Source organism: Felis catus, chromosome A1, assembly GCF_018350175.1.
Source record: "Felis catus isolate Fca126 chromosome A1, F.catus_Fca126_mat1.0, whole genome shotgun sequence".
Taxonomy (NCBI): domain Eukaryota; kingdom Metazoa; phylum Chordata; class Mammalia; order Carnivora; family Felidae; genus Felis; species Felis catus.
This window is the reverse complement of record NC_058368.1, coordinates 113,006,759-113,032,687: the sequence shown is the minus strand read 5'-3', so window position 1 is coordinate 113,032,687 and position 25,929 is coordinate 113,006,759. Positions and strand designations below refer to the sequence as shown.

At 46.3% G+C, this 25,929-nt stretch overlaps 1 long non-coding RNA gene across 2 annotated transcripts; it reads right to left on the bottom strand.

The window, feature by feature from the left end:
* Positions 1-1,483: 1,483 nt before the first annotated feature.
* Positions 1,484-25,602, bottom strand: LOC123385937. 2 transcript variants are annotated; one of them, XR_006599229.1, is made up of 5 exons: positions 24,987-25,602; positions 17,802-17,903; positions 10,725-10,883; positions 7,068-7,126; positions 1,484-3,041 (listed from the first exon to the last, which is right to left on the bottom strand). It is a non-coding gene; the product is annotated as an uncharacterized LOC123385937 (long non-coding RNA). The 2 variants fall into 2 exon arrangements; XR_006599228.1 differs by lacking the exon at positions 1,484-3,041 and having other exon boundaries at positions 4,495-7,126; positions 24,987-25,597.
* Positions 25,603-25,929: the final 327 nt, after the last annotated feature.

The following is a 25,929-nucleotide window of genomic DNA, read 5'->3' as shown; positions in this document are numbered from 1 at the left end:
TCTTCCCAGCGGAGACCCGTCAGAGCCGCCTTCCTCCCCACCCATTTGTCATCGGAGACGATGGGTGTCAAACTCCGCATTTCTCTGCCTCCCGTAAAAACAGCTATGCCTGGCTGGTGCTTCCTTCTCCTCCTGCAGCATAAGCTGTCCCTGCCCCACTGAGTGAAGGAGATGCCGTGTGTGTGTGTGTGTGTGTGTGTGTGTGGTAGAGATCAGCTGGTGTCCTGGCTAGAGGCTCGTCTAGTTACTTCCTAGGAGAAATGTGTTCGTTGTTGTGATACCCAGTGCCCGGAGAAGCAACAGAAAAGCAGTCAAGAAGCAGGCCGTTCTAGATGCCAGCAATAACAATGACAATGACAATAACAATAACAGTAAGAATAGCTCTAGGGTGGCAAGACAGGGCTTCGTCTCATCGTCATGTCTCCTCCCCTGCCCCCTCCCTGGGGAAGAAGGTGTCTGTGCTAAGACAATGTAAAGAGACAGAGGCTCTGCTGAAAGCATCGCCAGGCTGAAAGGCCCCCGCTCTGCAGTGTCCAGACGCACAGTGGGCAGCCGGGAGGAGGTGCACCTGCAGCGGCAGACCTCTGCATGGGGAGTCAGAGGAGAAGACCGGCAGCGGCAGCAGGCTGGCAGGATAAAAAGAAAAGACTCAAGCTCACAGTGAGTGGGAACAGGAGGAGGAAAAGCCTCCCAGGCAGCCCTCCAAGGCAGATTTTATTTATATTGTAACTGACTCAGGAGAAAAGTTAAGAAATATTCTGCACCACCACCTGCATTTTGTGGGTTTAATCTACTTCTCTTCTGAGGGCGGGTGGACCACATAGACAGAACTGAGGGGGTCACACGCCATTTGAGTCGCTGACTCCCTCGCATGGTTCGATTTCCAAATCCAAAGTGTACAATGAAACTCACAGCTCCCAGCACCACCGATTCTGGAAATTCCCAGAAAGCACTGCTCCGTGCCTGGCCACCTCTACTTAACTTTCTCTGAATTAACTGCCAATTAGCTTCTGGCATCTCAGACCAGCAACCATCAACACACTGCATGTTAGCCTTATTTCCCTCAAACACCATCTACACACCCGGATCTGTAAGTTTTTTTAATGTTTATTTAAATTTGAGAGAGGGAGAGGGAGAGAGAAAGATGGAGAGCACGAGGGGAGTAGGGGCAGAGAGAGAGGGAGGCAGAGGGTCAGAGGCATGCTCTGCTGACGGCAAAGAATGTGGGACTCGAGCTCACAACCGTGAGATCGTGACCTGAGCTGAAGTCAGATGCTTTAACCGAGTGAGCCACCCAGACATCCCTATGCTCTACTTGTTTTTTTTTTAAGTTAACAGACTTTACTTTTTACAACAGTTTTATGAATTCTTTTTTTTTTTAAATTTTAATGTTTATTTTTGAGAGTGAGAGAGACAGAGCACGAGCGGGCAAGAGACAGAGAAAGGATACACAGAAACCAAAGCAGGTTCCAGGCTCTGAGCTGTCAGCACAGAGCCCGACGTGGGGCTTGAACTCACAAACCATGAGATCATCACCTGAGCCGAAGTCAGAAGCTTAACCGACTGAGCTACCCAGGCACCCCTTTAGAAGAGTTTTACATATAGTATAGGGAGTTTCCATATCCCCCTTCCTCCCACGAAGACTTTCCCCTATTGATACCTTGCATTTGTGTGCTAGGTTCTTAGTACACCTTCGTGTGCTTTCTCTTCCACGTATTCGAAAAGTTAGAGGGAGGGCCTCGTTGCCTTCCTGAGGTGTTGTCTAGACCTCATCTGCTTCTTGTTCTAGATGTTCTCTTTCCAACTGCAGCAGAAGGGTGGGGTGGCCAAAGTCTGACTTGAAAGATACTATTAAGACCTACTACTCAATTCAGCTCAGCTCACCCGACACTTGCCCACACCTCCTCCATTGCCAAAACCAGTCTCAGAGTATCTACCTACTGGCCAGAGTCATGCTTTGGATTTTAAGGACCCCAGAAGTGGGCTGCAATAAAGTGAACGAAAGGTGCCATTGAATTAAAGTCTGTTATTAGGCAGAAGCAAGAGATCAGTACCCGCTGACAAGAACCAGGAGAATCAAGGTTTAGGGAAGATGCAGTGGAGGTGTTAAGATTTGGTGGAAGAAAGGTCTAGAGTTCCTAAGTGGGATGCAGAAAGCTGAGGCTGGGGGTGGGAGGGTTTTGGATCTAGAAGCCACATGTGGGCTTCATAGAAAGAGCGTGGAGTTGTAAAGACAAACTTGACTGGATCTCCATTTGCTGATGCATTATTTGAGCACTGGGGACTCTGAAAGAATATTTATCTTGATAATTTTAAGGGAAAAGCAACAGGATGTGATCACAGTTGCCAAAGGAATTCACCGTAGGCCTCGGTCAAGGACCCTTGTGTCTGTTCTTCCTCGGGGAGTGACATTTCATCACTTCATCTACACTGCGTGATTGTTAACCTCACTTCTTGGAATGTGGGTAATCTCTCAACTGGTCCTTTCAGGATGTGATGGAAACATGGGTGGAGGAAGTGAAGCTGCCTTGGGGAGAGGAGAGGAAAGAGCAAGAGAACTGTGTGATCAGAACTTGGTGATAAGAAAAGACAACTTGCTTGAGTCTGAGAAACAAAAGACCAGAAGCCTGGGGGAAGCGGCAGGGTTCGGGGGATGGTGTGAGAGCAGTGCCCCAGCTGGGCCTCGGGGAGTCACTCAGGGAACTGGGGTGAGGACCAGCTCTCAAGGCCCAGGGGAGCCACAGGCTGACGCCAGGGTGTGACAGTCCAGTCCCGTCCTCACTTGCTCGATTCTGACAGAGGACCTGAGGCTTCAGTGAGGCATTCATTACCCATCAGGTCAGGTGTTTTTCAGTCCATTCCGGCCCAAATGAATTTTTATGTTTTTCTGATATAAATTAGGTTGGAGTACTCTGAGAAGCAAGCTCTGTCTTCCAGCTTCCGTTTTCAACACTCCTAATACATGAGTTCCTGTAACTGACAGATCTAACGTGACTGGCTGAGCATGAATCACCACCAACTTGATAACACAGATGATTTTCCTTGAAAGAGAAAAGGAGGGCAAGGATTCAAATTAGAATTCACTCTGTTTATGGAGCCATAGCTACCAGGGATATCTATACTTAGACGCATTCTAGAAGAAACGTGGAATGTAGATCTTTACAGAAAAACCTCATGTGTCAATCATGACAGCTCAAGATAGCTTCTTTAAATCATTCTAACTCACTGAGAATATCTCTGAGTGACTCTTGCATCCCAAGAAAAAGAGGAGACTCCCAGAAGTGGGGTCGGTGGGTCCCACGGTGCAGATCAAGTTCCACTGGACGGAGAGCGGAGGCTTGACTCCTTGACCCAGACTGACAACAAATTTCCTCCTCTCTCTATACCACACCCTTCTCCTCTCAGGCCAGGTGATGGAGCAGGGGTCAGGGAGAAAAACAGGTCTTGGCTCTTGTCCCGCATGCGCAAGGAAGAAACACCGTTTAGGCCGAGGCGGCAGCAAAGGTCAACGGTTTGGCATCTTGCCTTGGTCGCAGAGGGGCACTTGGGGCGGGAAGCTAGTGGCAGGACTGGGCCATGAAATGAACATGAAGAAGAGGAGATTATTTATGAATGATCCCCATCAGCCCATCTGTACCCTCTGCTCGCTCCAGACAAAGGTAGTTTTACCTGAAGCAAAGGAGGCTTACGATTTAGGTCCTGATTCGGGTCTTAAGGATCTAGCAATGTCTTCCCGTTGACAGGTGCTTTTGCGAAATTAGAAAAAAAAAACCAGGTACGGGAATTACCGTCGGCCGTGACTGTGCCCTCTTCTCAAGGCAACTTCCCTTAGGTCACTGATCCTCCTGTTTTGAGCAGTGTCGGAGAAGGTAGGAGAACTTTTTTGGATCGGGCTAAGGAGAAGCTGACTTCTGAACGCATTTCGTTTGGGCCTAGTGGGCTACGTTTTTGGACGGGGCCGCCCTCTCTGTGCCTCGTCATCCCCTGCCATCTGCTGTGAGAATGGCCTCCAGGCACCCTGCTGTGCCCTGCCGACTCACCTGGCCTCACCGCATGGCAGAGGTGCAGACCACGGGCACAGACGCAGGCCGCGGGGGCCTGGAACGGCACGTGCAGCAAGAACGGAGGGGAAGTGGGGTGGAAAATCCAGAGCCAGAAGCCGGTCCCGGGAAAATGCCTTTGTCAGATGCGTAAAACCCTAAGCAGAGGACTTCACGCTCAGGGACACCTTGTCAAAACGGAAGTTCTCTCCCGTCAGGAGTATAGCCCAAATGGAATGGTAACTAGGCTGTGCGATGTTTTTCCCTTTTCTTTTAAAAAAAATTTTTTTTTCAACGTTTATTTATTTTTGGGACAGAGAGAGACAGAGCATGAACGGGGGAGGGGCAGAGAGAGAGGGAGACACAGAATCGGAAACAGGCTCCAGGCTCTGAGCCATCAGCCCAGAGCCCGACGCGGGGCTCGAACTCACGGACCGCGAGATCGTGACCTGGCTGAAGTCGGACGCTTAACCGACTGCGCCACCCAAGCGCCCCTGTTTTTCCCTTTTCTGAATGGAACTGCGTGGAGGCGAGTTTAACGGGAGGCCCACGTTTGTGGGACACAGGCCTGAAAGCGGCGCACCCAGCCGTGAGGACATGCGAGGGTGAGGTCACACGCCTCATGCATCCCAACCAGAACGGAGAATACTCTTTGTTCACCGGCTGTGCTCCTCCGTGACTGAATTATCCTTCTGTGCTCATTATAAAAAACAGTGTCCGTTGTCCTTAATATGAAGGGGTATTGAGTGTATGGATAAAACTTGAAGGAAAGATGATTAAAGGGGCGTGTCAGCCAGCTAATAAAAACAATGTCGTTTTTCTGATTGTCATATTCTAAAAGTTCGTAACTTTAAGAGACAAACTTTAGTTGTAAGTTACAAACTTAAGTTACAACTTTAAGTCGGGTTTCTTTCTACACTCTAAATGAATGTTTGCTTTGAAACCTCATTTTATGCATTTTGTACTTTTTTTTTTTACGTTTTCTTAAAGAAGTCCCTTCCAACCGTACAAGGTTCAGATTCCACCCCCAGCCTGGCCTGAACCCCGCCCACAGGCTTTCTGCCTTTGGGTTTCCTCAGCCCCGACATCCCTCTTCTTCCCCAGAAGAAATTGCTAAGACTCTTCATAATCCTTCCCCTATGAAAGCAACAGTCACAAAAAGTCTCGCTCCGGCCTCCCTGTGCGCTCCGATTTCCCGTTTCCCCTTCCATCTTTATTCCTTAATGTCCCACCCCTGGGCCCTGCCCTTTCCCTTTCTTGCAGAGTTGTTTTCCTCTTCTGCTGTCTTCACCTCACGCTAAGGCCTCTCAAGCAGGGGATCAGAAATTTGACGCAGGTCATAAATCCTTACTTCGCGTGCCTCCCGAAGGCTTCCACAGACAGCTGACATTTGCTCCTCCACACCTCAGGGACTTCCCCTCTAGAGCTCTGTGGCAGACACCCTTCCCTCAGCCACCTCTCCATCTTCCTTGCAAACAGAGCTGTATTTTGTTGGTAGCAGGTGGGCAGCGGAAGACTTGGAGAAGAGTGACATTTTCACATCCTGGGGGGCGTGGTTTAAGCTGGCCAGGTAATCCCAGACGTCTCCACCGGTGGTTGTGCTGGACAAGGGTAGGTGTCCCAGTCTGGCCAGTGAGACTGAGGGGACATCTGCTGAGGGACCTTTTCTTTCATAATAAAAGGAAGAGTACTGGAGGAGAAATAGCCCCCTTGCCACCCTCGCCCTTACTGCCTGCCTGGGATGCCATCACCTCAGAACGTGTTGCTTAACATTTCAGGGATCATCTTGTCACTCTTAGTGAAAGGCCAAGAGCATCTCAGGGTGCAGACACAGAGCCCTTCCTGTCACTGCCAGTCCTCTCAGTCAACCCTGGGATCACTTGTCCCCAGACTTGTCATTTGCTGTACATAATAAATATCCTTACAGATGTAAGCCACCTTTGCTCTGTTTTATTGTTACTTGCAGCCCAAGGTAATCCTAATAGAAACAGCCAGCACAGATTTGCATAGCAGACCAAAGTCACTCCCAGCACGGCCCAGTCCTCTATGTCTATCAGTTAGGAGGGTCTGTTACCCCCATTTAGCAAATGACTTACTCTAGTGATATAGCTGGGGAACACTGTACTGAAATGCAGCTGATTATACTTTAGGGCAGAGACGATGTGCCAGAGGAGACTGATTCGTTAGGAGAAGTGGTAGAAAAATGCAGGCTGTTGGTATGCTTTTAACCACTTCTTTTAGCCATCAGCAAGGTCTTACAAGAGGTAAGTTTACGCTTAACTGAACTCCAAAAGCAGAGAGAGAAAACCACACAGCTTGATTAAAAGGAGGCCTTTTGTGCTCTTGCCCTAAAATCCAAGTTGAATGCAGGGCCAAGAATCTGGAGATGTTCAAGGTCAGAAAGGCTGTGTTGTCCACCCAAGCTACAGTTAGACACGGAAGATGCAGAAGACTGAGAAACAGACAACACTGAGGGGAAAGATGAGCCTGTTGTCACAGGCCTCTTTCTGCCACCTTCTTGTAAGTACTCCCTGTTCCCTGGAAAGCTGTATCTAGAATGAAGTATGGGGTCAAGGAGAGGATTATTGTTGCTGCTTTTGCAAATGATCCAACGCTTGAAATAATCCAAGGTGAGGAAGTTAAACTTTATGCCAGGGGAGTGAACATGGCACAGAGGCAGAGAAGACACCTAACTCTGGGTACCTGCGTGCCCACTGAAATTCCTAGAAGCAAAGAGATGAAACTCCTAAGCTTTTAAGGGACCTCTATTGCCAAAGAAAGCCCCAGGTTGTCTGACAATAGCCTACATGCCTAACCCCTAAGCCTTGACCTTGGTATTTGTTACATCAGGAAGTGGATCACAAAAGCTCTGCTTCCCAAAAGGATCACATTTCATCTCCCAGTAAACATGTCAGGGGTGACTATGGAGGAAATTGAACAGGAACATCGTTCCGATAGGAGAATCAATGAATGTCAAGTTGGCTGGCCAAAGAGTCATTCCACTGCCTGGGCAGAGGAGGTTCTTACCACTTCTGTCCAGCAGCGGGATATACTACAGCAGTTCATCTCAAAGCAGAAAGATCTACCTGAATAAGAAAAAGTGAAGGGTGTTACAGTTGTGATATTACAAATAAGAAAAAAAGTTCCAAAGGTGAAAGAAGTTTTCTAAACTTTCAAATGAAAAAATAAAGGTGGCATTAGCATTCTATTATCTCTATAATCATTTGAATCAAGAAGTCATTGTCATATGACTAGATGATTAAAGAAAGAGACAAAATGTAGTAAAATAATTGAGTTAGGCGCTTAATAAACATATTCATTATACAATAGTATATTATTTTTATTTTTGCTCTATTTTTTGATACTTGGGGTATATGGCAACCTTTTACATTTCATAATTTCTTATGTTTTTTTCTCATTCTGGGTAAATAGTGCATTTGTATGCCTGATTCTGTATTTATAATTTAGTATTTTTCTTAAATAAGGACTCCCAAATTGTGTACGCTCAACCCACAAAGCCCTCCCCGAATCTCTCCCTGATTCTCTCTCACCAGATCATTCAGATCTGAGGGGAAATGCTGTCCATCATCCGGAGATCTTGGAGCTGGGACTGGACATCCAGCTCAGCTGGATGAGACTGAGCATGTGAGTGAGTTTTTCATGTATGTGTCTAGCTTGCCAAAGTGTATGTGTGAGAAGACAGGTGGGTACATACAATGGGAACCACAAGATTATTGTGGTGAACACCATTGTTTTCTCACTAAGCAGCCATTTCCCCTTCTTTCCTTCCCAACACAATCACAATTTTATTTGGTTATCCACCCTTCTCCTCATAACACACAGTAAACTGGCTCCATCCTATAAGCCTGGGGTAGATTACGATTAGTTAACAAAGGAGTACATGGCATGTCCTGTGCAGGTGTTATGGCTCAGGAAATTCAGGAAGGGGTACATGTGTGGACTTTGTCCGTCCAAGTGAAGGAAAGGACTAGCATTCCACAATTCAATGGAGATTACCCGGGAAGCTGGCTTCTCCAGCTGTAGCTGACAGCCAACACAGAACCATGAGACAGACCAGTTTTAGAAAGACTCTGATGTTGCGAATGGCAGTCCAGATGAATGGAAAAAAACACAACCCCACCATGATATGGTCGACCTTCAACTCCACCAACCCTGAATCTTGCCTTACCGCTTGATCTGTTATGCAAGATCAGTACGTTCCTTTTTTTTTTTTTAATTTTTTTTTTAACGTTTATTTATTTTTGGGACAGAAAGAGACAGAGCATGAACGGGGGAGGGGCAGAGAGAGAGGGAGACACAGAATAGGAAAGAGGCTCCAGGCTCCGAGCCATCAGCCCAGAGCCTGACGCGGGGCTCGAACTCACGGACCGCGAGATCGTGACCTGGCTGAAGTCGGACGCTTAACCGACTGCACCACCCAGGCGCCCCCCCCCCCTTTTTTTTTTAAAGCCAGTTGGCATTAATATTTGTTGCATTTAAAATCATCTTAATACAGTGTGTGGCTTCGATTCAATATATCAAGGTTCTTGTCAGTTTGTTTTCTTCAAACCATATCATTCAGGAATTTCACAATTTCGACACAGCACATTTAGCTAAATTATACTTTTTAAAAAAATTATACTCTATATTTCACTGCTATACCATTTGTGCTGATAAGATTGCTTTTATAACTCATAGCATTGAAAGTACATGCATTTCCCTCCATCTTGATAATACTTGGTGTAGTGTTCCTAGTTAACTTCCCACATCTTTTTCATCTCTGAAGTAGCACACCGATTGTTAATCTTATTAGTAGTTTTTAGTAGCTAATTAAACTGCTACACACTTTCAGACTTCCTTGAAGGAAAACTACTTATTTCCTTTCTGAAAAAAAAAAAAAAAAAAAAAAAAAAAAAAGGACCAGAAACTCTATTTTTAACTGGGTTTTTAAAAAATCTAGAGAACGAAAGTAAGCTTCATCATTGTTTCTGTAAATAGCCTAAAGGTAAGATGGCGTGTTATGAGAGATCTAAGCAATTCACCAGGAATCGAAGGATCAATTTCCCTTAAATTGTTTCTGTACAATGCAAGCAGCCAAATTCTGCACGGTTACTGTGCTCCCAGAAAATCTGGGACAGATAGAGGGTGCTGAAGACCAGACTGGCCACGGAGGTGATGTGAAGGAGGCATGAAAGCAAATCGCTTTGCCAGTAATCACGCTTGAGCCTTTAAGACTTGGATCAGATTCCTCAGGGATTGTGAAATCTAGGCCTCTGACTTGCTAAGCTCGCCAAGAAAGATAGTGTGTTAGTTTCCTCTTTGAAACCGCCAGGGTCCGAAATCCCTTTTCTCAACAGCATCCAATTCGAGGGTTATACCTCCTGTCAGCCAAGAGGCTCTACCTTACGCCTCCTTGAAGTTTCTTCTTTCACTGACATCAATTCTTGTCTCCTTTTGTTCTACCTGACCCCCACCTCAGTAATGGACCAGAAATGATTCCAAAATCCTATGTAAAGCAGGAGGTAAGTAACCCTTCTCTTTATACAAGGCAAAGCTGGAAACCTTACTAGGCTGTTTTCTTTCCTTTTTTTAATTTTTAAGTTTATTTATTTATTTTGAGAGAGAAAAAGACAGAGAGAGAGAGAGGGCATGCACACAAGCAGGGGAAGGGAAGGGGCGGGGGGACAGAATCCCAAGTAGGCTCCATACTCCATGTTGAGGCCAGTGCAGGTCTCCATCTCATAACCATGAGCTCGTGGCCTGACTCGAAATCAAGAGTCAGACGCTTAACCAACTGACCTACCCAGGTGCCCCTCTATGTGCACGTTTATACTCTGCTTTCTTATGATTAACATCTTGGTAAATATTTGTCCTGCATGATAGTAAATATTCTTAATCTGAAAACACTTTCAGAGCTGCATAGGGGGTCTGTCATGAGCATGTATTTATTTAACCCCCTCCCCAAACTTCAGCTATTATAAAGAAATATTGCAATGCATATATATGGGCACAAATCTTTTCCTGGCTTTCTGTTTTCCCCACAAAGACTCCAGAAAGAGCAATTGCCATTTCACAATACCTGGAAGCTCTATAGCGTATTGGTTATGGTTGTAGGTTCTGGAGTCACAGATAGAGACTTGAAACTCAGCTTAGCCATTCTTTAATGAAAGACTGTGGGCAAGTACGTAAATCCTCCAAGCCTCAGTTTCTTTATCTGCAAATAGATGAAAGCAGTCTGTACCTGACAGGAGTGTTATTAGAATTAAATGAAATGATGCATGTACAAGTAGAGTCTTTGACACATACACAGCACTCAGTAAATGATGTAAGAATTGCTATAGCAGAATAGGAAAAGAGTAACAGAACATCTATCTCTAGAATTTGAAAAATCCAGAGGCGTAGAAAGAAGAAAATGTCCATCGCCTATATTATATTAACTTTTCGCAAGTTGACATGTACTTCAAGTGTTTGTTTTTTAAATTACTCAAATATGATATGACTACACTCTTCCTTGTGAAAAGGACAGTGCAGATAAGTGGAAAGACGAGGTATAACCTTCCCAATCTTAACAGAGCCCCAAACTCAGTTGTATTCGTTTTCCTAAAATCACCTTTGTTCCGAAAGGTTGACTACCTTAGGACCATCATGTCACTTCTATTGTCACCTATACCCTAAGTCACTTACCTGGGCCTCAGTGATATCAAAATGGACGTCAAGCCCACTGCTCCCCTTCACTTTCGCTCTTACTTCTGGTTTGCTCTCTTGGACCATTTCTTCCCATTCTGGCATGGAAGCACATCATTGTCTCAGGTCTTCTCAAAAAGGGACCTCCGTTCTCTGTTGCTGTTGGAACGAAATGGGAGCAGTCGGTCAAGGTCTTACAGAGGATCCTCAGCTGCATCGCTGTCAACAGGCCTCCTCCTGGGGAACACTCACTTAGCTCAGGTGAACCCAATAGTCCATGGCTGGCCTTCATTCAGATTTACAGGTTCAGAGACCTGATTTTAAGCAGGAGAACTTCCTCTCAGGGACAAATTCCTACCATTCCAGCTTTTGTACCCTAAAGTATACTCAGGGCTAATTGTTGAATTTCCACTGAAAAATATCACTCTCCTGGGGTGCCTGGGTGGCTCAGTGGGTTGAGCGTCCGACTTGGGCTCGGGTCATGAACTCATGGAGCATGGGTTTGGGCCCCACGTCGGGCTCAGTGCTGACAGCTCGGATCCTGGAGCCTGCTTCGGATCTTGTGTCTCCTCTCTCTATTGCTCCCCTGCTTCCACTCTGTTTCTCTCTCTCCCTCCCTCCCTCCCTCCCTCTCTCTCTTCTCTCTCTCTCTCAAAAATAAAGATTAAAAAAATTTTTTTTAAATTATCACTCTCCTTGTGACAGCGGAGTGCTGTCTCTCCAACAGAGAGAGACACACAAGGATCCAAATTTAAGTTAGAAGCTGTTTGCACATATAAAATCAACATTAAATGCTCTTGGAACATACTGCCCACTATGGTACCAACTTAAAATTTCACCGGTTGTCTATCAGTGCCTGTGTTAATACATTCTTGTCAACATTGGTCATCAGTGAAATATTTTCAGTTAATTTGTAGGCAAGCACCCATTCTCATTGTTTCCACTGGCATCAAATGACATTGTGAATGTTCTTTCCATTTTCTGAGGGTATTAACAGTATTATGTCAATCAATGTCACATACAGTTCTAATGGGGGGACGTTAGTCTTCGTGAGGCTCCACAGTAAGACAGCTGGACAGAACTGAACTTTACAGCTTTATGTGAGGGAGAGCTCACTGGACATCCCTAAAGTGGGGAAACTTTTTACCAGGGAAAAATATGAAAACACTCAGATTCCGAATCTGACTTTAAAGCACCAGGTTATGACCCTTTCTAAACCACATGCATATCCTATGCGTGAAATACTAAAGCACGGAGCTTTGTTTGGGCCAACTTTGATCCATCCATAAGCACTTTGGTCAGAGCAGATGAGTCACTCCTATTAGCTGTTATCATGGAAAAGAGAGATTAGGGTTTGGGAACAGAAAAGAGAGAAGTGGAATGGAGGTTTTTGGTAAAGACTTGGGAGGACAGAAAAAAAACTGAAGGAAGCCAACCGAAGCTCAGACCTATGTCCTCATGTCTCCTGGGAAGACAGAGCTGAGTACAAATCTCTAAGAGCATACTGATGGGTGTGCTGTGCATCCGGCTCACTCTCTGGCACTGCAACAAGACCAGGAAGATGGGAGTCAAGAAGTCTGAGTCATCTCATCAAAAAGGAATCAGACATTTGGGCTAATAATCAAATAGAAAAAAATGATATGGTGTCTGTGAGGAAGCACAACGAATTCCCAGACATTCTTCTGAAGCTCTAAGGAAGGGTCATATTACAATTTTTCCATGCCACATAAATTAATTGCATAGTAGTGATTACGGTTAATTTACAATGTATTAGATGAAGCTGATATTCTTTTTATTGGGTTGGGTTAGATTTATTTCACATTGATGAATGTGGAAGTTTTAGAAGGGTGTTCGCAGAGTTTTCTGTGACATGGGTCCTCTTAACTCTTTTTCCTATGGTCTTAAGATCCTCAACCATGCATTTTTGTTTTTTACCATGAAAGTTTTTAGACAAGGGTCTCTATAGTGTGAGTGAGGCTGGATTTTCATGGTTTTCTTCTTCCTGGTGTGATTTCATTCCCACAAGTACCAGAGCGTTAGAATCTGGTCATCACAATGCAAGCTTGCGTTTCCATTTTTCTCTTAGGAGACTTTGGAGACCATGGGTCCACAGTTGCTTGCAGAAGAGACCTCTTGGGTAGATGGGTGGGGACTTCTTGCCTTCTCATCATCTGACTTGCTCAGTTTCCTCGGTCCATTACTCTCATTGGCCTTCACATTGATTTTCTAGCATCCCTTCCTGCCTCCTCAACACACAACCCCCACCTTGTCCATAGTCGTTCCACTTCTCAGAGTGCTCCAGCACTATTGACTTCTGTCTCACCCATCCCTGCCCTCAGTTAGCCTTCCTGTCTGAATTCTAGCTAGTTCCAAGCCACTGAGCATCACTGGAGAAAGTCCCAAAACAAAGGGATGAGTCAACATGGCAGACTGGTTAACTCATGTGCTTAAGCATCAAACTGATTATGGCTGCAATGAAAAAATGAGTGTTTTTAGCTATGTGACCTTGGGCGAGTCACTCAGCCTGTCAGAATTCCAGCTCCTCATCAGATATAATAAAACAGATATAATAAAAGCACCTACTTAGAATATTAAGCCAGGTGTCGGGCATACAGGTGGCATTCAATAAACACCAACTGTTGTTACAGCTACATGATAATGGTAATGAACCAGATACTCTGCTAGGCACTGCACTGCGTCACTTAACCTTCGCGGCAACTCTTTGAAGGTGGTGGTGCCTCCATTTTACAGATGAGGCAGATGAGGCTCCCAGGGTAATTGAAGAATAACTATCAGGCAGTGCTGCTGGTTCACAACTGCGGGCTCCAAAGCCTTTTTTCTTTCTCCCAAAGCACACTGTGCTCTCAGTGTCCATTGTAAAAGGAAATAGAAAGGTTTTTCTTAAGCCACCGTTTTCTGAGTTAAATACCAGGGACTGTGCTGCCTGCTTTCCTTGCAGCATTTCATTTCGATCCTCACTACACCTCTCTAACGATGCAGCTATTAATTACATATATAACTTTAGAAAACCTATTCACAAGCTCAATGAGAGCTTTCCGCACAAAGAAAAATCACTTTTCCTGTCCAACACGGGCAAAGTTCTAGTGGCTGTTGGTGCCGCTCGACCCTTCTACATGCCTAACAGGTGCTGGCCGCCAGATGCTGCAATTCCTACTTCCTTCTCCCCTCCCCCGCCCCCCCCCCCCCCGCCCCGGCTCTACTACTGGCTTATTTTGTGCTGTTTTCCCATCCCCCTTACGTTGGGGCACTTTGAATAACTGCCACACAGATGCCAATGTTTCAGTGGTAAGACTGCAATTAGAGGGAAATTAACAAGTATGTCAATAGTGATGCATAATGGAAGGATTACTGATGTTTTCCAGTTAGATATTGTATTTTGTTTCATTGTGGGATTCAAATTAACTCATCAATATTGGATGGCATATGATAAATAGCTCTTCTAAATAAAGAATAGAGATTCTTCCTAAGCGCCAAAGAGATGAGATTTATGTACCTGCTTGGGAACACCTGCCCTGGGGCTTTGTGCAGGACCGGGCCTGACTCAGGGCAAATCGTCAGCACGGCAGTGAGGCTGCTCTCCTGAGTTCACAACTGCTCTAATATAATTCAGAGGGGGTCCTAGTGGAACAGTTAGCTGGGGTACTGACAGGGGGACAAAAGTCCATTTGCATGAGGAACTGAAGGTCCTTCTGCAAAAACCCTCATCCAGAGGGAAAGTGGAGCCAGGCTCCACGAGCTTCACCCAGTGATCAAGCTCTGTCACTGGAGTGGGGTGCTGCACTGCCACTTAATGTCCTGAGTCTGGCCTCGTCCTCACACATTCACGTCTGGGTTTTAAAGAGAGAGGACACTGTCAGCAAATAGTGAAAGCACTATATTGCTAAAATGAAACAAAAACAAAACCCAAAGTGGGTAGCTTTTTTGAGACAAGTTACCACCCTAGGACAGTGCAGAGATGCTCCCCCCATCAACCCAGACTACCACATCTCTGGCACCTCAAGAGTTCATGGTGCTGATGGTCCCATGCGAGTTGGTGAAAGTGGCAGCAGTGGATGATGGAAAATGACTGTGTTTAATGGAAAAGTAGAGGCAAACCCGGCAGGAGATGGCAGAGAGGTCTGGACGAGGCAGTAGCATTCAGTGGGCTGGTGGTACCCAGTCAAAAGGGACAATGGTTTGTGTCAGTTACCTACAGTGGCTGACTGAACTTGCCAGAGTACACATGTGAGGCCCCCCATGGTACTCCCAGGAATAGTGCAGGGACTTTATAGGAAGTTGCAGCAAAGGAAGAAAGAGCCTGGGAAAGTTGGCTTATTGTTGTAACCATGGCGATCCAGCGAGGTCTGGCTCTCAGGTTGCAGGGAACTACAGCACAGAATAGTACTAATTATAGGGGCACTTGGGTGCCTCAGTTGCTTAGGCGTCCGACTTCAGCTCAGGGCATGATCTCACAGTCTGTGAGTTCAAGCCCCGTGTCAGGTTCTGTGCTGACAGCTCAGAGCCTGGAGCCTGCTTCACATTCTGTGTCTCCCTCTCTCTCTGCCCCTCCTCTGCTTGCACTCTTCCCCCCCCCCTCAAAAATAAAGTTAAAAAAATTTAAAAATTTTAAAAAGGGAATAGTATTAAGTATAAAAGTGTGTACCACAAAATGTATCAAAGGCCTAAATAAAAGACCTGAAACTAAAGTTCTTAGGAGAAAGCGCAGAAGAAAAATTCACAGTACCAGATTTGGCAAAGATTTCTTGGCTATGACACCAAGAACATAGGCAATAAGAATAAAAATAAACTGGACTAGATCAAAATTAAAAACTTACTGTGCATCAAAACACACAATTACCAGAGTAAAAAGGCAACCTATTAAGTGAGAAAAAAATATTTGCAAATCATGTAGCTAATAAGGGGGTTCGTATCTAGACTATATAAAGAAGCCCTACAACTCTGCAACAACAACAACAACAACAAAATAACCAATTTTTTTTAAATGGGCAAAGGATTCGAATAGACATTTCTCCAAATTTAGGCCAACCAGCATATGCAAAGATGCTCAACATTACTAATCATCAGGGAAATATAAATTGAAATCAAATGAGATATCACTTCACACCCATTAGGATGGATATTGCAAAAAAAGAAAAGAAAAGAAAAGAAAAGAAAAGAAAAGAAAAGAAAAGAAAAGAAAAGAAAAGAAAAGAAACGAAACTGGGGCGCCTGGGTGGCGCAGTCGGTTAAGCGTCCGACTTCAGCTCAGGTCACGATCTCGCGGTCTGTGGGTTCGAGCCCCGCATCAGGCTCTGGGCTGATGGCTCAGAGCCTGGAGCCTGTTTCCGATTCTGTGTCTCCCTCTCTCTCTGCCCCTCCCCCGTTCATGCTCTGTCTCTCTCTGTCCCAAAAATAAATAAACGTTGAAAAAAAAATTAAAAAAAAAAAAAGAAAAGAAAAGAAAAGAAAAGAAAAGAAAAAGAAACAGATAATATCAAGTGTTGGCTATGAAGTGAAGAAATTGGACCCTTGGGCACTGTTGTGGTGAATGTAAATTGGTACAGCAGCACTACGAAAAACCGTATGGCAGCTCCTTAGAAAATTAAAAATGGAATTACCATATGAGATGTGCCTGGGTGGCTCAGCTGGTTGAGTGTCTGACTTCCGCTCAGGTCACAATCTCACAGATCGTGGGTTTGAGGTCTGTCAGTGCAGAGCCTGCTTCAGGTTCTGTCTCCTTCTCTCTCTGCCCCTCCTCCCGTGTCTCTCAAAGATAAGTAAATAAAATTTAAAGAAAAAAAAAAAAGACTTACCATATGACCCAGCAATTCCACCTCTGAGTATACGCCACAAAGAATTGAAAGGAGGGCGTTGAAGACGTATCTGCTCAGCCATGTTCACAGCAGCACTATTTACAATCGCCAAAAGATGGAAGTAACCCAAGCGTCCATCAGCGAATGAATATACAAACAAAACGCGATGATCTCACCTTTGTGAACTTGGGCCTCACATCAGCCTCCGTGCCGACAGTGCAGAGCCTGCTTAGATTCTCTCTCTCTCTCTCTCTCTCTCCCTCTCTCTCTGCCCCTCCTCCACTTTCTCTCTCCCTCTCTCTGCCCCTCCTCCACTTTCTCTCTCTCTCTCAAAATAAAAAAATAAAAAACAAAGTGTGATACATACACACAGTTGAATATTCAGCCTTAAGAAGGAAGAAAATTCTGGCACAGACTGCAATATGGATAAACCTTGAAGGAATTACGTGAAGTGAAATAAATCACAAAAAGACAAATACTGTAGGATTCCAATTATGGGAGGTATCTAGAGTAGTCAAATTCACAAGGACAGAAAGTAGAATGATGATTGCCAGGGGCTGGGGGGAGGGGGAAATGGGGGGGTTGTATAGTTCCAGTTTGGGAAGTTGGAAGAGTTTTGGGGATTGGTTGTACAACAGTGTGAATAGATCCAACAAAACTGAAGTGTAAACTTAGGGAGATGGTAAGTGACGCAGCGTGTATTTTAGCACAATGTTTAAAAACGTTTATTTCGGAGAGAGAGAAAGTGCACATGGACATATGTGAGCGAATGAGGGGCAGAGAAAGAGAGGGAGAGAGAGATTCCCAAGCAGGCTCCACGCTGTCAGCACAGAGCCAGATGTGGGACAGACTTGAATCCACAAACCGTGAGATCATGACCTGAGCTGAAATCAAGAGTTGGATGCTTAACCAACTGAGCCACCGAGGTGCCCCGCATTTAAGCACAATTTAAAACAAAATGTGTGCCAACCTGAGGGCAGTATTTGGAAACTAAGCTTTTCTCAATGTCATCTGAGGTCAGGGTGGTGGAACATCGGTTCCTTCCCTCACCCTACCCAAACTGTTCACGAATGCCTAGCTTTAGAGCAGCGCTTCTCAACGGGGAGAGACTGACCATGTTTGGAGACGTTTTTGATTCATGACTAGGGTGACACTGCTGGCATCTGTGGGCAAGAGACCAGGGATGCTTCTAGACACCCTACAGTGCTCAGGACAGTCTCCCAGAATGAAGAATCAGACAGATTTCAGACAGAGTTTCACGTACCCCCAGAAAGATGGCTCCAAAGCGTCATCTATCTCGTTTTGTCCTCAGCGAAGAGGCTCCAGATCAGCCATCATCTTTCACTAATCTTCTGAGAGCTGAAGACTGCGAAGAATAAAAGGAGAGAGCTGTTATCGCTGCAGGCATGCGGTGATTCTGTCCTGGCTCTGGGTGACAATTTTATCCACACGTTCCAGGTTGCTTAGTCACACACTCAGCTACATTGCACGGATGTGGCCTGTCCCTGTGTGAAATCCTCTCACTAACCTCTCTGTGAGCTAGAGAGGCTTCAGGGCCTCACCTCTGAACGACTGTCCAGAAGGAAGCTGGGTTGAAGTATCTGACTGTGTGATTCACAATGGGAAGTATTAGTGTAACAACGACAAATGCCGTTGACCCGAGTGTGCAAATTCTCAAAACCAGACGATTCAAACAGGCAACCAGTTGAATTCCTGCTCTTTGGTGTCTCCTGTTAAGTGGACATGAGGGGCCGTGTCATCATGAGGATAAACTGTTTCTCCAACGCGGCAGAACGCAAGGATAGGATGCCTCTTTCCTTTTTCCCGTCATAAGGTAATTATAAGTGCAGTAGTTTATGCTAATTCTAAAATTACTTATCTCTAAACTGGTAGGGCTGGAAAGGTGAATTGTGGCAACCCCTAATTGTTACAGACAAAGCACAGAGGCCCAGAGAGGGGAAATGATTTGCCTAAAGGTAAGTGAGCTCGTAAGTCAGGGAGGGCTTTCTACCCTGAAGGGTGGCGGGCCACGGCATCTGACGCCTGGATTCTCATGCTGTTTCACTCACCATGCGAGCCTGAGCAAGTCAGGATTAAATGACAGAGAACAGATACAGTGTGTGTCACATTTAAGTGGCCAGTGTGTGATTTAATACTATTTGAACTCCCCAAAGTCAACTATAAGCCCTAATAACGTTAGAGACAGCCCTTTCTCTTTTGTGACAGCATTCACTGCTGTGCACGTAAGTTGTTTCCAACATTTTATGCCAACTGCAAACATCCAACATGTTTTAATTGCCTCCTATTCATTCCATCAGTGAGGGAGGGATTCCTGCCTTGGGGTTACAGGGATGGCCTATCACAGAACATCTGACACTGGACAGATCAAGATCTACTAGTCATGCATACAGTCTGGGGAAGGAGGCCACAACATGACATACAGGGCCACAGCGGGGCTGCGTTCAGGAAAAGAGTGGACAGGCAGGGCTGTGGGAGTAGGCTTTGTAGCATCGAGAAGAAGGGGTGCCCCTTGGCCTCAAGGGAGGATGTGACTGACTTGGTTGAATGATTCTGCGGACTGGCAAGGAACTGAAACCCTCTTCTCAGGGATATAAGCAAGGACTGCGTCTGGTGCCCTGGATAAGGAGGGTTATTAGGCCAGGGAACCTTATCCACAGGAGCAGGGTGGGGAGGGAAGCGTGTGGGAAGGCCATCGGAGGCCCTCTTGATTTAACCAGATGTCAAGGCAACGCATAACACTGAGCCTTACTCGAGCCTCATACCACATAGCAAAGCTGAAAGAATTTTATAGTGAAAAACTACACAACCACCACCCAAATTCTAGCAGTGACACTCTGCTTGTTGTATTACACATTCACCCATCTCTCCATCCCTCTTTCCATCAATTTATCTTATGTTTTATGTTTCAGAGTAAACTGCAAACAAAAGCATACTTCCTTCTAGATATTCCAGCATGAAAACCACGAAGTTGAATATCTGCATCGTTGTTTCTTTTGATGAGCATCTTGCAAACGATGAAATGCACAAGTTTTAAGTGCCCACTGTGAGTTTTGACGAGAGCATACACCTGAGTAACCAAAACCCCTATCGAGATATAGAATATTATTACCATCATCCCAGAAAGTTCTGTCATGGCCCCTCCCAGTCGATGCCTGCCTTCAGCTCCCTCAGAGGAAACCACTTTTCTGATCTAAGTTAGTTTTGTCTGTTCTCGAATTTCATATGAATTGCACACAACCTGACAATGTGTCCTCTTTATGGGAGTCTCCTTTCCCTCAACATACGTTTTCTGGGTTCGTCCTTGGTATGTTCCTTTTTATTGCTAGGTGGTAGTATTTCATTGCAGGAATACACTGTGAATATGTACTTTTTCATACATTCTTCTACTGAAGGGCACTTAGGCTGCTACGTACGTTTAAATAGAGGTCTTTCTATGGACATGTTTTCATTCCTCTTGGATAAGGCTTAAGATCACAGGGTAGAGGATATGAAACAGAAGGCCGTTTTCAAAGTGGTGGTTGTACAATGTATGTCTCCACCAACAATGGATGAAAATTCCTATTGTCCCAAATCTTCATTAATGTTTGGTGTTGTCTGTCTTTTTGTAACTCATTCTTGAGTTGAGTTTGGAAACTGAGAAGGTGTGTGTGCAAGAAGGGAGGACTCCGGGGACCGTACAGAATTTTTGTAGAGTGTGGCCCCAAGCCTGTCGATTGTCATCAGACATTTTCCTGGCTGAGTCCAGGGCAGCATCGATCCCCTGTTCTTTGACATTTAAGAGCTGTGATGTCCCTGAAACCTGGCAAAGGTACTTGAGATATGACCCGAAGCTGCAGTGTTGGAGGCCACAACTATGCTGTTTGACACTTCGTGAAGGGTACTTTCTGCGTGAGCTAACGACGTGCTGAGGCCTCGGGCCATGTCCGCTGGGGGGCCTGCGAACCTTCAGGGTTCACACACACACACAGCCTCTTGGCTCCCTTCAGTGGGACTGAGTCAACAAAAAGCTGGCTCGCACTACCAACCTGTGGCCATTAGCAGGGCAGGTGAAAATGGACCTGGCCCTCCTCTACCTTCCCATCCCTGAGGAATCGAGGAGCTGAGAGTGCGGAGGGGACACTGTAGATGCATCAGCAGAAGAAAAAGTGCCCGGAGCTCTACATTCTGTTAAAAGAAAACATTGGCACTGAAAGAAACAAAGCAAGAAGAAAAAGAAAACAAGCACGTAGAGGTAAGGAATGGCAGTGTCTCTCAGCTCTGATCCGCTGCTAAGCTGACAATGCTCCCTGAGGAAGGGGCAAGGAGGGGAGAAAAGTACAGCCACACGTCCTCCCCCAAGTGACCCCAGGACTAAGATGGGCAGCAGTGAGGAATACGCTGTGGTACACGCGATCACGGAACAAGCGGGATAGGGCGCATGGCGAAGATAAACATTGAGGCCGGAAGTAACCGGCAGGAGGAATTTGCCCTTGTCCTTCACGGAGGGGAAACATCACGTGGTTTTGACAGGCAGGGCCGATTCCAAAGGCAGGAGACAGGAGAGCAAAAGCCGTGGTCAGAGAGTGGTCCTGTGTGGTCAGTCATCCAGGGGGTGGGAGCAGAGGCACTCTGGGAACTTGAAGGCCAAGGTTAAGACCTTCAGTTTAACTCATTCCGCAATGAGGAGCCGTGAAAAATCAGGGAAGTGGTGTCCTGAAGGCTATGGCTTGGAAAGATGAGTCAGATTTCAAGGTAGGGCCTGATTAGCAGGAGATAGCTGAGGTCGTCACGCCAGTGGGGAGGCAGTTAGAGAAGTCTACTGCAGCGAACCAGGTCAAAGGAGGTCAGGGCCCGAGCTGGGATGTCAGCAGAGGCTGGAAAAAAGGAGATGGATGGGAGAGACGCAGAGGGTAAATACACTCCTGTGTTTGTTCACCACCAAAGAGCACAAGCAGGCGGCACGTCCCCAAGGACGAGAATGCTGCAAGTCAGTGTGGAAACCAAGGACCTGCCACCCTGCTGTGTCCCAGAGGCTGGCCTGGAAGAGTGGGCAACACGATAACTCGGCCAACCTCCACCCCGGCCGCCTCATTCCTCCAGACGCAGAAAACACAAGTGCTGATGGGCAGTGGACGCACCTGCTGTTCCCTCACCCCCAGGGTCCAAGCAAGAGGAGGGTAAGGTTGATGGGAGGGGTGAGGGCGCTGTGTGCCATCCCCTCTCACGTTCTCTCTGCTGACTTCACTTCCACTGGCGCTTCTCCAATGTGTCCTCCTCCTAAAGACCCACAATGGTCATGTAACCCCCCCCTTGTGCCCCCCGCCACCAGGCCCTCACTCAAACTGCCCTAAGGCTTCCCGTGGGTCTCAGGATAAAATTCCAAATCCCCCTCACCCTTCCACTTCTCCTAGTATCCTTTCTGTCCCTGCCCACTGCCTCCAGTCAGGCGAATTCCCTTGAGCAAAGTGCTAAGCATTCCCCTATAATGCCGCCTACCTGGAAATACCCTTCACCCCCTCCCCCAGCCACATCCCACTCACCTCTTGGGCCCAGGGTGGCTGCCCTGCCCCTCACTCACCATCCAGTGTCAACAAGATTCCCTCTATTAATTTCTCTCATAGCACCATTTCCCCCCTTTCCTGGCACTTAGCGCAACTCGTAGTTATATAATTATTTGATTTTAAACATTAAACGTCCATCCTCATTAGCTGGTGAACTCCATAAGGCAGAGACCATGCCTGCCTTGCTCACTGCTGGCCCCAGGCCTTGTAGAGGCCGGGGCAGGTGCCCGGGGGCATGAACACGTTAGTAGAATGGATGGGTGAGTGAATCCTGAGCTCTGGCGTTCCATGGCCATCTCTCCAAGCGCAGCCGCCCGGGAAACACTGCTCACTGGAACCCGACTGCACGTCAGGCTCTTTTCTGGAAAGGAGGTTAGCCCTCCTGGAGGGTGCAGATGGTCGCTTTCCTGGGAGTGGCTGAAGTCTTCTCACAAGCCCTCGTGCACGGTTATTCCACTGCGATTTTACCTGTGAATGTGAAAACTACGAGCGCTAAACATCTCCCTGGCCCTGCTGGGGGGGAATGGCTTCCCAGAAGCACCAGCAGGTGTAAAACAGAGATAAGTAAGTGGGTTTTTATCTTTACTGGCGTTGCACAGGAGCTGTGTGGATCCTACAATTCTAGTTAGCACGGACTTCGGAAGAGAAAAGCACTATTTTAAGGAGAGCCCTTCATATTACAATGGCATTTACAAAGTGACAGCTTCAACAGCTGTAGGAGTAGTATAAATAGTCTGAGACACAGCACTGCGCTATGACACCCCAACACATGCCCTTCAAGGGCCCAGTGGAGAAGGACATGCCAAAAATAGGGATCTGGCAGCTACTGGCACGTGTGTGATGCTGTGTTATGGAACTGTGACATACCTCAGCTTCCCCTTGAGGAGTGGGTCCAAGCTGGTACATATTTCGCATGTTTGCTTGCGTCATCAACACCCGGAAATAAAATCAGGTTAGACGGAGTGAAATCGTCCTTGCCAGTTGAATCAGCTGATGCTCAGGTTTATCAGAGCAGGGGTTCTCGGCGATGCTGCACGTTAGAATTACCTGCGGAGTTTTCATAAACCCTGGTGCCCACAACACAGCCCGTAACGACACCCTCAGAATCTCCGGGATGAGGCTCGGATATGACTGTGTTTTAAACCTCCCCAGGTGATTGCAATGGGAAGCCAAGTTCGAGAAGCCCAGCGTAAGGGTTTTTGAGATTTGGAGAAATGGCCCGAACTAGTCAGGTATTTCATGACTCCAAACATAAATCAAGGCCACATTGCCAGTACCGAGTTGATTATATAAAAGGAGAAAAAGGGACACTGATGCTGGCTGAACGCTTGAGAGGCAGAGACAGGGTAGGAGTTAAGAGCACTTACTCTAACTTCTTAACATCAACTCCTGGTTTTATTACTTCCCAGCTGTGTGACCTTTGGCAACTTGCTTAAAACCTCTGTGCTCTATTTCTTTTTTCAAAGCATAAGTGCAGCCCACAAATATTTCTATATTTACCTGCCTCGTGGACAACGGAAGGTCAGGAGCTGGGAAGAAGCCTTCCCAGGAAGGCAAAGAGCCCTCATGGGCCCAAGTGCATGAGGAGAAAGATCAGGCCACACGGACGAGGAGTCCAAGTACTTTCATGGGAACTACATGAGAAATCAGAGACATGGGGTCTTGTGCCTGAATTGAGGTTCTGACAGGACTAGAATTATTGCCTCCACTGAATGCCTTACGTGCATGGGGGCCGAGACAAAACAAAGCAGGCAGAGCTATAAAATAGGATTTCAGGGGCGCCTGGGTGGCTCAGTTGGTTAAGCGTCCGACTTCAGCTCAGGTCATGATCTCATGGTTCGTGGGTTCAAGCCCCACATCAGGCTCTGTGCCGACAGCTCGGAGCCTGGAGTCTGCTTCGGATTCTGTGTCTCCCTCTCTCTCTGCCCCTCCCCCACTCATGCTCTGTCTCCCTCTGTCTCAAAAATAAATAAACATTAATTTAAAAAAAAATAGGGTTTCATTCTGAAATGCATCCAACTTATAAATGCTATGTATACACATAAGCTTGGCATACACAAGGTTCTCTCCCTTTCCTCCCTGTCTCTCGGAATTGTTCTTTTTACAACAAATAAGCTGAGTTTACATTCTAGAGTCTGAGTTCTTTGAACCAAGAACATCCTTAGCTTCTCATCACCTAGCTCAGCAAGGCAGAGACTCTACTTCTACTTCTGACTGCCACCCCAAGAACACAGGGCTCCCTCCGCACCCAGCTCCTAGTCAGGGGGTACGGCAAGGCTTCAGCTACCTTGCTTAAGCTAAGGCCCAGTTGAATGAGGTCGACAGGTGGGGGCTCCCTTCTTCCACCCAGTCCCCATGTGTGGAAAGGAGGCTCTCCTCCCCTGAGCATAGAGAATACTGATCTCATCACTGTTGACTGGCTCATGAGGTGGTGCCTCCATGGCAGGAGAGGCAGGCTGAGGGGACCCCAGGCTGCTAACAGCAACACACACACACACACACACACACACACACACACACACACACAGTGAATACTCAACTCCTAGAGTAAGAGTGTCACTTAGAGTGCAGCCTGTCATCGTCTCCACCTCCAGCTCTAGAGTCCCAGCGGAGACAGTTCTGCCTGAGGTGGGAAGCAGACCATCAAACAGGGAGCTCATAAGCTCTCTGCAAAGGAACTGACTTCATTTGCAACAGAGAGCTGAGAAGTTCAAAGGGGCCCTCAAGACAGAGGAGGTTGTGATGGAATCGGCTGGGGGGAGATTGGTGGATTTAGTGAAGATACAGCCCAGGCTTTAGGTTGGCTGGTTTGTAGTAGACACTCAGGGAATAAAAGAGCTGGGAGGAGCACCCCTGGGGTCAGAAGAAATATTAAATATTTCAGTTACCTGCAGTCAACGATAGTCAGGGAGCAGAGGTCCTCCTTCTGAGGCATCCGTGGAAGAGCAATACTAGCCTAACGCTTTGTCACAATGTCTGTGTCATTCCCCCCATTTATCTCACCACAAAGGCATTTTTCATGTCATGTCACCAACACAAGAAGGGTGAATACTGTACGAGGAGTTATTCTGAGAGAGGTTGAGAGAGAGAAACCACATTCCCATAATGTATTACAGTATATTGTTAATTGTTCTGTTTTATTATTATTGTTGCTAATCCTAACTGTGCCCGATTCATAAGCTAAACTTTATCATAGGTATGTATATAGGAAAAAAAACATAGTATATATGGGGTTGCATACTGGCCATTTTCATGTGTCTGTTGGGGGCCTTGGAATGTATCCCCTGTGGATAAGGTGGAGGGGGGGTACTGTCCCAACCTCAGAAACCACTCCACAATTTGAAAGGATTAAATACAAGCAATTTATGTGCAGGGCACTGTTTAAAGTAATAAAGCATTCAATGGAATACACACCTGCCTGTGATCAGGCAAAGAGAGAAAGGGAGGCCTACGGATACCACTGTCACCCCCAGGTGACCACGGGCATACCCAAAGCTGTGCCTTCCTGTGGAGTAACATCAGAGGCTTCATTAACACTGTGTTGTGTGTGTTGGGAGGGGGATAAATGTAACTACAATAATCCAGACAGTCACTACAATATCAACAAGCCAATAACAACAACAAGCTGCAGAGGAGGGAGACTGGCTTCCAGAGTTGTTACACTGAAAAACAAGAGGAGACAGCACAAACTGCCTGTGAAAGATGAGATGTCAGACTTAGCAGCAAAAGACTTCAGAATAGCCCTTCTCAATATGTTCATGGAACTGAAAGCATAATTAAAGAAGTAAAGCAAGATGTGATAACAATGCCCTATCAAATAGAGAATGTCGA